This window comes from Delphinapterus leucas, chromosome 11, assembly GCF_059928025.1.
Source record: "Delphinapterus leucas isolate spDelLeu-1000000601 "Yukka" chromosome 11, BTC_Dleu_Yukka2, whole genome shotgun sequence".
In the NCBI taxonomy this organism is placed as follows: domain Eukaryota; kingdom Metazoa; phylum Chordata; class Mammalia; order Artiodactyla; family Monodontidae; genus Delphinapterus; species Delphinapterus leucas.
Window position 1 is genome coordinate 76,505,164 of NC_143139.1, and position 12,278 is coordinate 76,517,441.

The 12,278-nt window shown below is 37.4% G+C and overlaps 1 protein-coding gene across 6 annotated transcripts in view; it reads right to left on the minus strand.

The window, feature by feature from the left end:
- CEP83 (centrosomal protein 83) overlaps positions 1 to 12,278 on the minus strand; it is a 150,294-nt gene that overhangs the window by 74,254 nt on the left and 63,762 nt on the right. For 4 of the 6 annotated variants that reach the window (XR_016395024.1, XR_016395025.1, XR_016395023.1 and 1 more), the window contains exon 1: positions 1 to 12,278. This exon is cut by the window's right edge. The exons of 1 other annotated variant lie outside the window; for it this stretch is intronic. The gene's annotated coding sequence lies outside the window, so the exon portion shown is untranslated. One more of the 6 variants, XM_089921134.1, reaches the window with a different exon arrangement.

The following is a 12,278-nucleotide window of genomic DNA, read 5'->3' on the forward strand; positions in this document are numbered from 1 at the left end:
CTTAAATCTTCTTTACTTCCATGCAGTTTCTGTGCCCATCAAAGTCATATCTTCAAGTATTAGCCTAACTAGATGTAACGACTCTTCCAGTATAGGTAGTCCCAGAGTCACAAATCACCAATGTTTCCTGAAGTTACTGAGGTAAACTTTAAGAGTGGATTCTGGTACGAAATTCATACTCTGAAACCAGGGGAAAAGCTATTTGGAAATTGATAAGTGGCTGGGGAGAATCACAGTCTTCACAAAGATGGCCTTCAGCATGTAATTATGTCTGTGATTAATGCTACAAAGGATCTTTTATTTGACACAAGGTGACTGCACTCAGGCTGCAGATTCAGAGAAGAAATCAGTCAACATATAAATATTGATCATCTATGTATTATGCACTGTGCTAAGAACAGGAAAGTCAATCACCTCAGCTATCCCCAAAAGCACCAATCCAGGATTATGAAAGTAACCAAATGTTTGCTGTATCTAGAAGTAAAAAATGATGACACAGTGTTCTTACTGTAAATAATTAAAAACAAAAAATTTAATCAAAACAATTCTGTCCCTTTTAACTTCATTCATCTTTTTCAAAACTATTATATATATTTTTTCCTAACAGTACCTCCCTTAGTCATGGGTAATTATGAATTACCTTTTCTTACTACAAGAGACTATCTTTAGCCTACACAACCCCACCATTAAATTACTGAGTCTTGCTTGAACTACATCATTTCTGATAAATTAATGTGATGTCTACGTATTACATAAGAAGATTTTTAAACTAAAATTGAGGTTGCTTTGGTTTCCTGCTTTATCTATTTTAACAGAGGGGTAAAAGTCCTTCAAGGACACTTTACTCCTTGTTCTTCGGTTAAATGTGCACAAGGATTCAACCTTTGCAAATGCAGAGTGCACTGTTTGTAGTAGCAGCTGCCACATTATCCTGTCAAGAATATACATTTGCCATGGAATTAATAAACTGGATCATAAAAGTGGCATGTAATTTTTTTAAATTAATTTATTTAATTTATTTATTTTCAGCTGTGTTGGGTCTTCGTTGCTGTGCGCAGGCTTTCTCTAGTTGCAGCAAGCAGGGGCTACTCTTCGTTGCGGTGCATGGGCTTTTCATTGCAGTGTCTTCTCTTGTTGTGGAGCACGGGCTCTAGGCGCGTGGGCTTCAGTAGTTGTGGCATGCGGGCTCAGTAGTTGTGGCTCGCGGGCTCTAGAGCACAGGCTCTGTAGTTGTGGCGCATGGGCTTAGTCACTCCGCAGCATGTGGGATCTTCCCAGACCAGGGCTTGAACTCGTGTCCCCTGCATTGGCAGACGGATTCTTAACCACTGCACCACCAGGGAAGCCCTGGCATGTAATTTTGATTCTGCTCTTTGATGCAAATTAATTTCTAAGAGACAGAAACATACAATAAACATATCTAATACTTTCTAATAATATCACCAAAAGGCATTATGAGGTTTTAGTTTTAATTAGCTAAAAGCTTACAAATCAAGAGTTACCCTTCAGTCCTACTACTAGTGAAAGAAAGATTTCCAAGGTAAAATGAATATCTTTTTCCTCTGTATTCCAGTTAACTTGACAGTAAACATTCTCACTGACCCCTACCCTAAAATGAGAGTTAAGTCCTCACAGAAATAAAATTTACAAAGACCTGAAAGTTTCTGGAAAATAAAATTAAAATGATTTATCTCCTTCCCTCCTGGCACTGAAATATTCACTAGACGTACTTTCCAGGACTTCACTAATTTCAGAATATCCCTTTCTCAATCACCACCACCATTACCTCATCTCCAATTCTAGTTTCTATGCAAGCATATGTGTACTGCCCTCTTGTATTTTCCCAAACCAGGAGGATTTCTCCTGTCCAAGTTGATGTTTGCAATTTCATTACTTTTTAATATGTTAATTTTTTGAATAATAAAGCTAGAATATACCAACACACATCACCAGTAGGTACCACACCCAAATGCATGATATACTTTCCCCTCATACCACAAAAAATACGTTAATTTGCGTGCATGCGCGTGCGCGCACACACACACACACATCTATAGTAAGCTTTCTGCAAAGTTACCTGTATCAAAATGATAAATCTGCTTATCCCCTGACCCAATCCTAGGAATTTACTCTATGACAATAGCTGGATGAGTACCCAAATGTAATTACCATATAAGAATTTTCTTTGTGACTTTTTTTAATTAAAAAAATGAAAAAATCAGAAATAAGCTAAACTTCCATAAATAAAGGTTTATCTATACTATACATTAAAAAGGACAAGTTAGATCTGTCCCCACAGCATGGTGAAGAGTATAAATGACAGATACACACACACACATATGTTTACATACACATAAAAAGAGTCAAGTAGTGGTACACCAAGCAGCGAATAGTGGTAACTTCTGGGGAAATAATAATGGGGGGACTCCCTGACAGGAAAACTTGCACCTTGCACTTTCAACATTTTACTGTTAAATTTTCTTTTTAACAACTACAAACTGCTTTTCAGATAATGAACAATTCTATCACCCTGTGTTCAAATTATCTTAAACCAAATTCATTACCCTTACTTTCAATCTACCTTCAACATCCTTACTTTCCAGCTTCTGATATTGACAGCAGTATTATGCTACCATTCATCCACACTTACAACCTCAAAGTCTTCTCTGCTTTCTCTCTCAACTTCCCATGTATGAACAACAAATACTCTTTCTTTAAAATGCATTCCATTCTCTCCATTCCTACTTAACCACAAAAAGTCAAGCTTGTATCGTCTCGTAACTAGACTATTAGAGCTTTTTATTATCCCTGCTTCCAATATTTTCTCTCTCTAGTCTACCCTCCAAACACTGCCAGATTAATAGTCAGAAACTGTTATTTGATTTCTCATTCTCACTCAAAAGCTCCCATATATGAGACAAAATCAAAACACCCCAGTCTTGCAAAGCACTACACAATCAGTCCCAATCTACCTTGTGTAATCTCATTTCCTACCATCTGCCAAGAATATTCTACTCCAGCTAGCCCCGGAATAAATATGCACATCACACCTTTGTCCACACAGATTTTTGTCTTAGTTTGTGAACCCTATACTAATGAAAATGGACTCTAGTATGCACGATAATCACTAACTGTTCTCTATTTCTGCGATGACTGAATATAAATAGGCTTAAACACAGTAGTTAGATACTGGAAAGAAATCCTTGACTCAAAGTTATGAGCCCCTGGGTTGCATTTGCCAATAGCCTTTTCCACAATTTTCTCCTCTAGGAATAGTTAAGAATTACAGAAAACTATCTGCCAATTTGTGTGAAACTAACCAAGGTCAGAATTAATTTTTTATCTGTTTTCAAGTACTCTGCACATATAACATATCCAGTTCTCTAATTCAGTAGTAATCAACTTATCAATAATAATCTTGAAAAATATAGTATGGTAGTCCTCCAAATAGATATCTAGTGTCATAGATAGAAAGGCCTCATAAAATAATTCTTTCTCTGACCTTCAAAAGTGGTCCATCATTCTATATTCAAGGTTACAAAGAAAGAACTTCTATTTTTTTATACTAATTATATAAGGACGTTTTAAATGGAAACGTCCTTAGCTAAAAATGGAAAACCCCAATTCAGTTACCATATAATCTATCTCTTATACCAAGAAATCTGAAGACAGTCTTCTTTTACCAGTAATAGAGGATTAAGTAATTTGGATCAAGCCTCCCTCTAAGGACAGCAAGAAAAGATGGATACATACTTTTTTTAAATCAGCTTGAAGACACTGGAAAACAAAAGAATAAATATTTACTGAGATGGGAACGGGGGAAGATATGGATGCAGAAAGATGAGACTGGCACTTGGAACCACCCTTCCCCTAGAGGTATCTGCCAGTTCCAGAGAGGTAGCTGGGAGACTGAATGCCCTGGGACAGTCTTTAAATTCAACGAAAGATATATTAAGTCAGCAAGGAGTGGAGAAGCCCTGGTGAACACCCTTCATTTCGGATAGACTTCAAAGGCTGCCTCTTAGGAATAAGGGTAATGCAGAAGAAAGATATTAGACTAGACCTCAAATTGCTCTAAAAAATAAATATGTGACACATACACACATGTAAAAGTCCATGGGAAGATAAGGCAACATGAATTAAAGCTACAGAAACAACAGACGATAAGCAGACACACAGGGTCTCACTATTAAAGAGTCATCAGACAATGGATCTAAAAGAATTTTTTTAATTCTAATTGTGTACAAGACAATAGAAAAGAAGGTTGAGAAATTTGGGAAAGGATTAGAAACCATAAAAAGAAACCAATGGAAACTCTAAACTTGAAAAATGTGATAACCAAAATTAAGAGCTCAACTGAGTGGGTAAACCAGCCCAGATTAGACATAGTTTAGGAAGTAATTGGAAGACAACTTAAAAGAATATGTTCAAGAAAAAGTAGAAAGATAAACAAGGATGGAAAATATAGAAAAGAAGGAAAGAAATAGAGAATAAAGTTAAAACGTCACTTTAACAGACATGAAATTGGAGTCCCAGAAAGAAAGGAGAGAATAGAGCAGAAGCAATACCTCAAAAAAAAAAGAAACAAACCAGTCTGACATCATCCCCAAACGGAGGAAAGGTATCAATTCTCAGATATAAAAAGTCATACAGGGACTTCCCTGGTGGTCCAGTGGCTAAGACTCCACGCTCCCAATGCAGAGGGCCCAGTTTCAATCCCTAGTCAGGGAACTAGATCCTATATGCCACAACTAAGAGTTCACATGCCGCAACTAAAGATCCCGCATGCCGCAACTAAAAAAATAATATTGTGTATGTTGCAACTAAAGATCCCACGTGCCTTAACTAAGGCCCGACACTGCCAAATGAATAAATACCAAAAAAGAAAGTCCTACAATCCCCAAGCACATAAATAAAAAGAAATCCACACCTATGCACATCACATTAAGACAGCTAAAAACAAAAATAAAGGGAAGATCTTAAAATCAGGCAGAAAGAGACAAGGTGCCTGTAAATAAGAGCAACAAAAAGACAGAAGTGACTTCAACAGTGAAGGCCAGAAGACAATGTACAGTGCTGAAAGAAAACAACTGCCAAACTAACATTCGATAAATACAGCAACACTACAACTTTGAAGAATGATGGTAAAACAAAGACATTTTCAGAGAAAGAAAATAAATCCATCCCTAAAGATGTACACTAAAGAAACAGTCAAGGACTTTTCATACACAATGAAAATTCTTAGATGTGAACTTGACAATGCAGAAAGGAAGATTAAAGGAAACCATAAATATATGCATAATTTGAATTGAGTATTAATTGCATAAAATATCAATAATAGCTTTTGGGATTTTAACATATACTGACTTAAAATACATGATATAAATGGTATATAAGACAATAAAGGTAGAATTACAAGTGCAATAGAGTCCTTTCACTGTATGGGAGAAGAGTAAAAGTATCAATTAACATTCTATTTTGGTAAGTCAACAATACGTATTGTAAAGGAAATGGGTTGGCAAACTTCACTCCATGGGCCAAAGTTGGCCTGTAGCCCTTTTTGTATGGCCCCAAGCTAAAAATGTCACCTACTTTTTTAAGAGTTAAAATAAAAAGAATGAAAATAGATGTAAAAATCCTCAACACAATATTAGCAAATCAAATACAGCATGTTTAAAAAGAAGTATACACCATGACCAAGGAGGATTTATTCCAGGCATGCAAGGTTGGTTCAATATTCAAAAAAATCAATTACTATAATCCATTACATCAACAGGCTAATGCAGAAAAATCACATGATCATATCAATAGATGCAGAAAAAGCATCTGACTTCTTGCATCTGACAATCCAACACCTATTCATGATAAAAACTCTCAACAAATAAGGGACAGACAGATACTTCCTCAATTCGATAAAGAACATCTACAAAAAATCTACAGCTAACAGCATACTTAATGGTGAGAAAAATAGCATTCCCAGTAAGAACAAGAACAAGCAAGGCTGTCCCTTCTCACCACTCCTTTTCAAAACTGTAGTGGATGGCACTCAGCTAACACAGTAAGAAAAGTTAAAGGGATAGAGGAAGAAAAGCAAGAAATAAAACTTTGTTTGCAGATCACATGCTCATCCACGAAGGAGAGCCAAAAGAGTCAATTAAAAAAGCAATTGCCCTAGGGGCTTCCAAGGTGGCACAGCGGTTAAGAATCCACCTGCCAATGCAGGGGACACGGATTCGAGCCCTGGTCCAGGAAGATCCCACATGCTGCGGAGCAACTAAGCCCATGCGCCACAACTACTGAGCCTGCGCTCTAGAGCCCTCATGCCAGAACTACTGAAGCCCACACGCCTAGAGGCTGTGCTCTGCAACAAGAGAAGCCACCACAATGAGAAGCCTGCACACCGCAACAAAGAGTAGCCCCCGCTCACTGTAACTAGAGAAAGCCCAGGCGCAGCAAAGAAGACCCAAAGCAGCCAAAAATAAATAAATTAATTAATTTTTTAAAAAAAGGCAATTCCCCAAACTAATAAGCAATTACAGCACAATTGCAGGATAGAAGATTAATATACAAAAGTCACTTTCTTCCAACAGCAATAAACAAATGGAATTTGAAACTTAAAACAATACCATATACATTAAAACCCCCCCAAAATGAAACAGGTATAAATCTAAAAAGATATGTATAAGACTTACGTGAGGAAACTGATAAAACTTTGATGAAAGAAGTCAAAGAATAAACAATAAATTATTTTAAACATCTTTACTGGAATATAACTACTTTACATTGTTGTGTTAGTATCTGCTGCATAACAAGTGAATCAGCTATCTGTGTACATATATCTCCACATCCCCTCCCTCTTGCGTCTCCCTCGAACTCTCCCTATCCCACCCCTCTAGGTGGTCACAAAGCACTGAGCTGATCTCCCTGTTTTGTGCGGCTGCTTCCCACTAGCTATCTATTTTACATTTGGTAGTGTATATATGTCCATGCCACTCTCTCACTTCGTCCCAGTTTACCCTTCCCCCACCCCGTGTCCTAAAGTCCCTTCTCTATATCTACATCTTCACTCCTTTCCTGCCCCTAGGTTCTTCTGAACCACTTTTTTTTTTAGATTCCATATATATGTGTTACCATACTGTATTTGTTTTTCTCTTTCTGACTTACTTCACTCTGTATGACAGACTCCAGGTCCATCCACCTCACTACAAATAACTCAATTTCGTTTCTTTTTATGGCTGAGTAATACTCCATTGTATATATGTGCCACATCTCCTTTATCCATACATCTGTCGATGGACACCTAGAATGCTTCCATGTCCTGGCTACTGTAAACACAGCTGCAATGAACACTGTGGTACATGACTCATTTTGAATTATGGTTTTCAAAGGGTATATGCGCAGTAGTGGGATTGCTGGCTCGTACGGTACTTCTATTTTTAGTTTTTTGAGGAACCTCCGTACTGTTCTCAATAGTGGCTGCATCGATTTATATTCCCACCAAGAGTGCAGGAGGGTTCCCTTTTCTCCACACCCTCTCCAGCATTTATTGTTTGTAGATTTTTTGATGATGGCCATTCTGACTGGTGTGTGGTGATACCTCAATGTAGTTTTGATTTGCATTTTGCTAATGATCAGTGATGCTGAGCAACATTTCATGTGTTTGTTGGCAATCTGTATATCTTCTTTAGAGAAATGTCTATTTAGGTGTTCTGCCCATTTTTGGATTGGGTTGTTTGTTTTATTGATACTGAGCTGCATGAGCTGCTTGTATATTTTAGAGATTAATCCTTTGCCTGTTGATTCATTTGCAAATATTTTCTCCCATTTGGAGGGTTGTCTTTTTGTCTTGTTTATGGTTTCCTTTGCTGTGCAAAAGCGTTTAAGTTTCATTAGGTCCCATTTGTTTATTTTTCTTTTTATTTCCATTTCTCTAGGAGGTGGGTCAAAAAAATCTTGCTGTGATTTATGTCATAGAGTGCTCTATGTTTTCCTCTAAGAGTTTTATACTGTCTGGCCTTATATTTAGGTCTCTAATCCATTTTGAGTTTTTTTGTGTGTATGGTGTTAGGGAGTGTTCTAATTTCATTCTTTTACATGTAGTTGTCCAGTTTTCCCAGCACCAATTATTGAAGAGGCTGTCTTTTCTCCATTGTATATTCTTGCATCCTTTGACACAGATTAGTTGACCATAGGTGCGTGGGTTTATCTCTGGGCTTTCTATTCTGTTCCACTGATCTATATTTCTGTTTTTGTGCCAGTACCATACTGTCTTGATCACTGTAGCTTTGTAGTGTAGTATGAAGTCAGGGAGCCTGATTCCTCCAGCTCCATTTTTCTTTCTCAAGATTGCTTTGGCTATTTGGGGTCTTCTGTGTTTCCATACAAATTGTAAAACTTTTGGTTCTACTTCTCTGAAAAATGCCATTGGTAGGTTGATAGGGATTGCATTGAATCTGTAGATTGCTTTGGGTAATATAGTCATTTTCACAATACTGATTCTTCCAATCCAAGAACATGGTATATCTCACCATCTGTTTGTATCATCTTTAAATTTCTTTCATCAGTGTCTTATAGTTTTCTGAATACAGGTCTTTTGTCTCCTTAGGTAGGTTTATTCCTAGGTATTTTATTCTTCTTGTTGCAATGGTAAATGGGAGTGTTTCCTTAACTTCTCTTTCAGATTTTTCATCATTAGTGTATAGGAATGCAAGGGATTTCTGTGCATTAATTTTGTATCCTGCAACTTTATCAAATTCATTGATTAGCTCTAGTAGTTTTCTGGTAGCATCTTTAGGATTCTCTGTGTATAATATCATGTCATCTGCAAACAATGACAGTTTTACTTCTTTTCCGATTTGGATTCCATTTATTTTTGTCTGTGACTGCTGTGGCTAAAACTTCCAAAACTATGTTGAATAATGGCGGTGAGAGTGGGCAACCTTGTCTTGTTCCTGATCTTAGTGGAAATGATTTCAGTTTTTCACCATTGAGAATGTTGGCTGTGGGTTTGTCATATATGGCCTTTATTATGTTGAGGTAAGTTCCCTCATGCCTACTTTCTGGTGGGTTTTTATCATATATCAGTGTTGAATTTTGTCAAAAGACTATTCTGCATCTATGGAGATGATCATATGGTTTCTATCCTTCAATTTGTTAATATGGTGTATCACATTTATTGATTTGCATACATGGAAGAATCCTTGCATTCCTGGATAAACCCAACTTGATCGTGGTGTATGATCCTTTTAATGTGCTGCTGGATTCTGTTTGCTAGTATTTTGTTGAGGAGCTTTGAATTTATATTAATCAGTGATATTGGCCGGTAGTCTTCTTTTTTTGTGACATCTTTGCCTAGTTTTGGTATCAGTGTGATGGCAGCCTCATAGAATGAGTTTGGGAGTGTTTCTCCCTCTGCTACATTTTGGAAGAGTTTGAGAAGGATAGGTGTTAGCTCTTCTCTAAATGTTTGATAGAATTCGCCTGTGAAGCCATCTGGTCCTGGGCTTCTGTTTGTTGGAAGACTTTTCATCAGAGTTTCAATTTCAGTGCTTGGGAATGGTCTGTTTATATTTCCTATTTCTTCCTGGTTCAGTCTCAGAAGGCTGTGTTTTTCTAAGAATTTGTCCATTTCTTCCAGGTTGTCCATTTTATTGGCATATAGTTGCCTGTAGTAGTCTCTCATGATCCTTTATATTTCTGCAGTGTCAGTTGTTACTTCTCCTTTTTCATTTCTAATTCTGTTGATTTGAGTCTTCTCCTTTTCTTGATGAATCTGGCTAATGGTTTATCAATTTTGTTTATCTTCTCAAAGAACTAGCTTTTAGTTTTATTGATCTTTGCTATCGTTTCCTTCATTTCTTTTTCATTTATTTCTGATCTGATCTTTAAGATGATTTCTTTCCTTCTGCTAACTTTGGGGCTTTTTTTGTTCTTCTTTCTCTAATTGCTTTAGGTATAACGTTAGGTTGTTTGAGATTTTTCTTGTTTCTTGAGGTAGGATTGTATTGCTATAAACTTCCCTCTTAGAACTGCTTTTGCTGCCTCCCATAGGTTTCAGGCCATCGTGTTTTCATTGTCATTTGCTTCCAGGTATTTTCTGATTTCCTCTTTGATTTCTTCAGTGATCTCTTGGTTATTTAGTAACGTATTGTTTAGCCTCCATGTTTGTATTTTTTAAAGTTTTTTTCCCTGTAATTGACATCTTGTCTCACGGCACTGTGGTGGGAAAAGATATTTGATACAATTTCAATTTTCTTAAATTTACCAAGGCTTGATTTGTGACCCAAGATATGATCTATCCTGGAGGATGTTCCATGAGCACTTGAGAAGAATGTGTATTCTGTTGTTTTTACATGGAATGTCCTATAAATATCAGTTAAGTCCATCTTGTTCAATGTCTCATTTAAAGCTTGTGTTTCCTTATTTATTTTCATTTTGGTTGATCTGTCCATTGGTGAAAGTGGAGTATTAAAGTCCTATACTATGATTGTGTTACTGTCAATTTCTCCTTTTATGGCTGTTAGCATTTGCCTTATGCATTGAGGTGCTCCTATGTTGAATGCATATTTACAATTGTTACATCTTCTTCTTGGATTGATCCCTTGATCATTATGTAATGTCCTTCTTTGTCTCTTGTAATAGTCTTCATTTTAAAGTCCATTTTGTCTGATATGAGAATTGCTACTCCAGCTTTCTTCTGATTTCCATTTGCATGGAATATCTTTTTCCATCCCCTAACTTTTAGTCTATATGTGTCCCTAGGTCTGAAGTGGATCTCTTGTAGACAGCATATATATGGGTCTAGTTTCTGTATCCATTCAGCCAGTCTATGTCTTTTGGTGGGAGCACTTAATCCATTTACATTTAAGGTAATTATCCATAGGTATGTTCCTATTACCATTTTAATTGTTTTGGGTTTGTTATTGTAGGTCTTTTCCTTCTCTTGTGTTTCCTGCCTAGAGAAGTTCCTTTAGCATTTGTTGTAAAGCTGGTTTGGTGGTGCTGAATTCTCTTAGCTTTTGCTTGTCTGTTAAGGTTTTAATTTCTCCATCGAATCTGAATGAGATCCTTGCTGGGTGGAGTAATCTTGGTTGTAGGTTTTTCCCTTTCATCACTTTTAATATGTCCTGCCACTCCCTTCTGGCTTGCAGAGCTTCTGCTGCAAGATCAGCTGTTAACCTTATGGGGATTCCCTTGCATGTTATTTGTTGCTTTTCCCTTGCTGCTTTTAATATTTGTTCTTTGTATTTAATTTTTGATAGTTTGATTAATATGTGTCTTGGTGTGTTTCTCCTTGGATTTTTCCTGTATGGGACTCTCTGTGCTTCCTGGACTTGATTGACTATTTTCTTTCCCACATTAGGGAAATTTTCAAGTATAATCTCTTCAAATATTTCTCAGTCCCTTTCTTTTTCTCTTCTTCTTCTGGGACCCCTATAATTCGAATGTTGGTGCATTTAATGTTGTCCCAGAGGTCTCTGAGACTGTCCTCAGTTCTTTTCATTCTTTTTTCTTTATTCTGCTCTGCAGTAATCATTTCCACTATTTTATCTTCCAGATCACTTATCCGTTCTTCTGCGCCTCAGTTATTCTATTGATTCCTTCTAGAGAATTTTTAATTTCATTTATTGTGTTGTTCATCATTGTTTGTTTGCTCTTTAATTCTTCTAGGTCCTTGTTAAACGTTTCTTGTATTTTCTCCATTCTATTTCCAAGATTTTGGATCATCTTTACTATCGTTACTTTGAATTCTTTTTCAGGTAGACTGCCTATTTCCTCTTCATTTGTTAGGTTTGGTGGGTTTTTACCTTGCTCCTTCATCTGCTGGGTATTTGTCTGTCTTCTCACTTTGCTTAACTTACTGTGTTTGGGGTCTCCTTTTTGCAGGCTGCAGGTTCGTAGTTCCCACTGCTTTTGGTGTGTGCCCCCAGTGGGTAAGGCTGGTTCAGTGGGTTGTGTAGGCTTCCTGGTGGAAGGGACTGGTGCCTTGTGTTCTGGTGGATGAGGCTGGATCTTGTCTTTCTGGTGGGCAGGAACGATTTTAGGCAGGCTCTCTGCTAATGGGTGGGGTTGTGTTCCTGTCTTCCTAGTTGTTTGGCATGGGGTGTCCAGCACTGGAGCTTTCTGGTCATTGAGTGGAGCTGGATCTTAGCATTGAGACAGGGATCTCTGGGAGAGCTCTCGCCGACTGATGTTACGTGGGGCCGGGAGGTCTCTGGTGGTCCAATGTCCTGAACTCGGCTCTCCCACCTCTGAGGCTCAGGTCTGACACCCAGCCG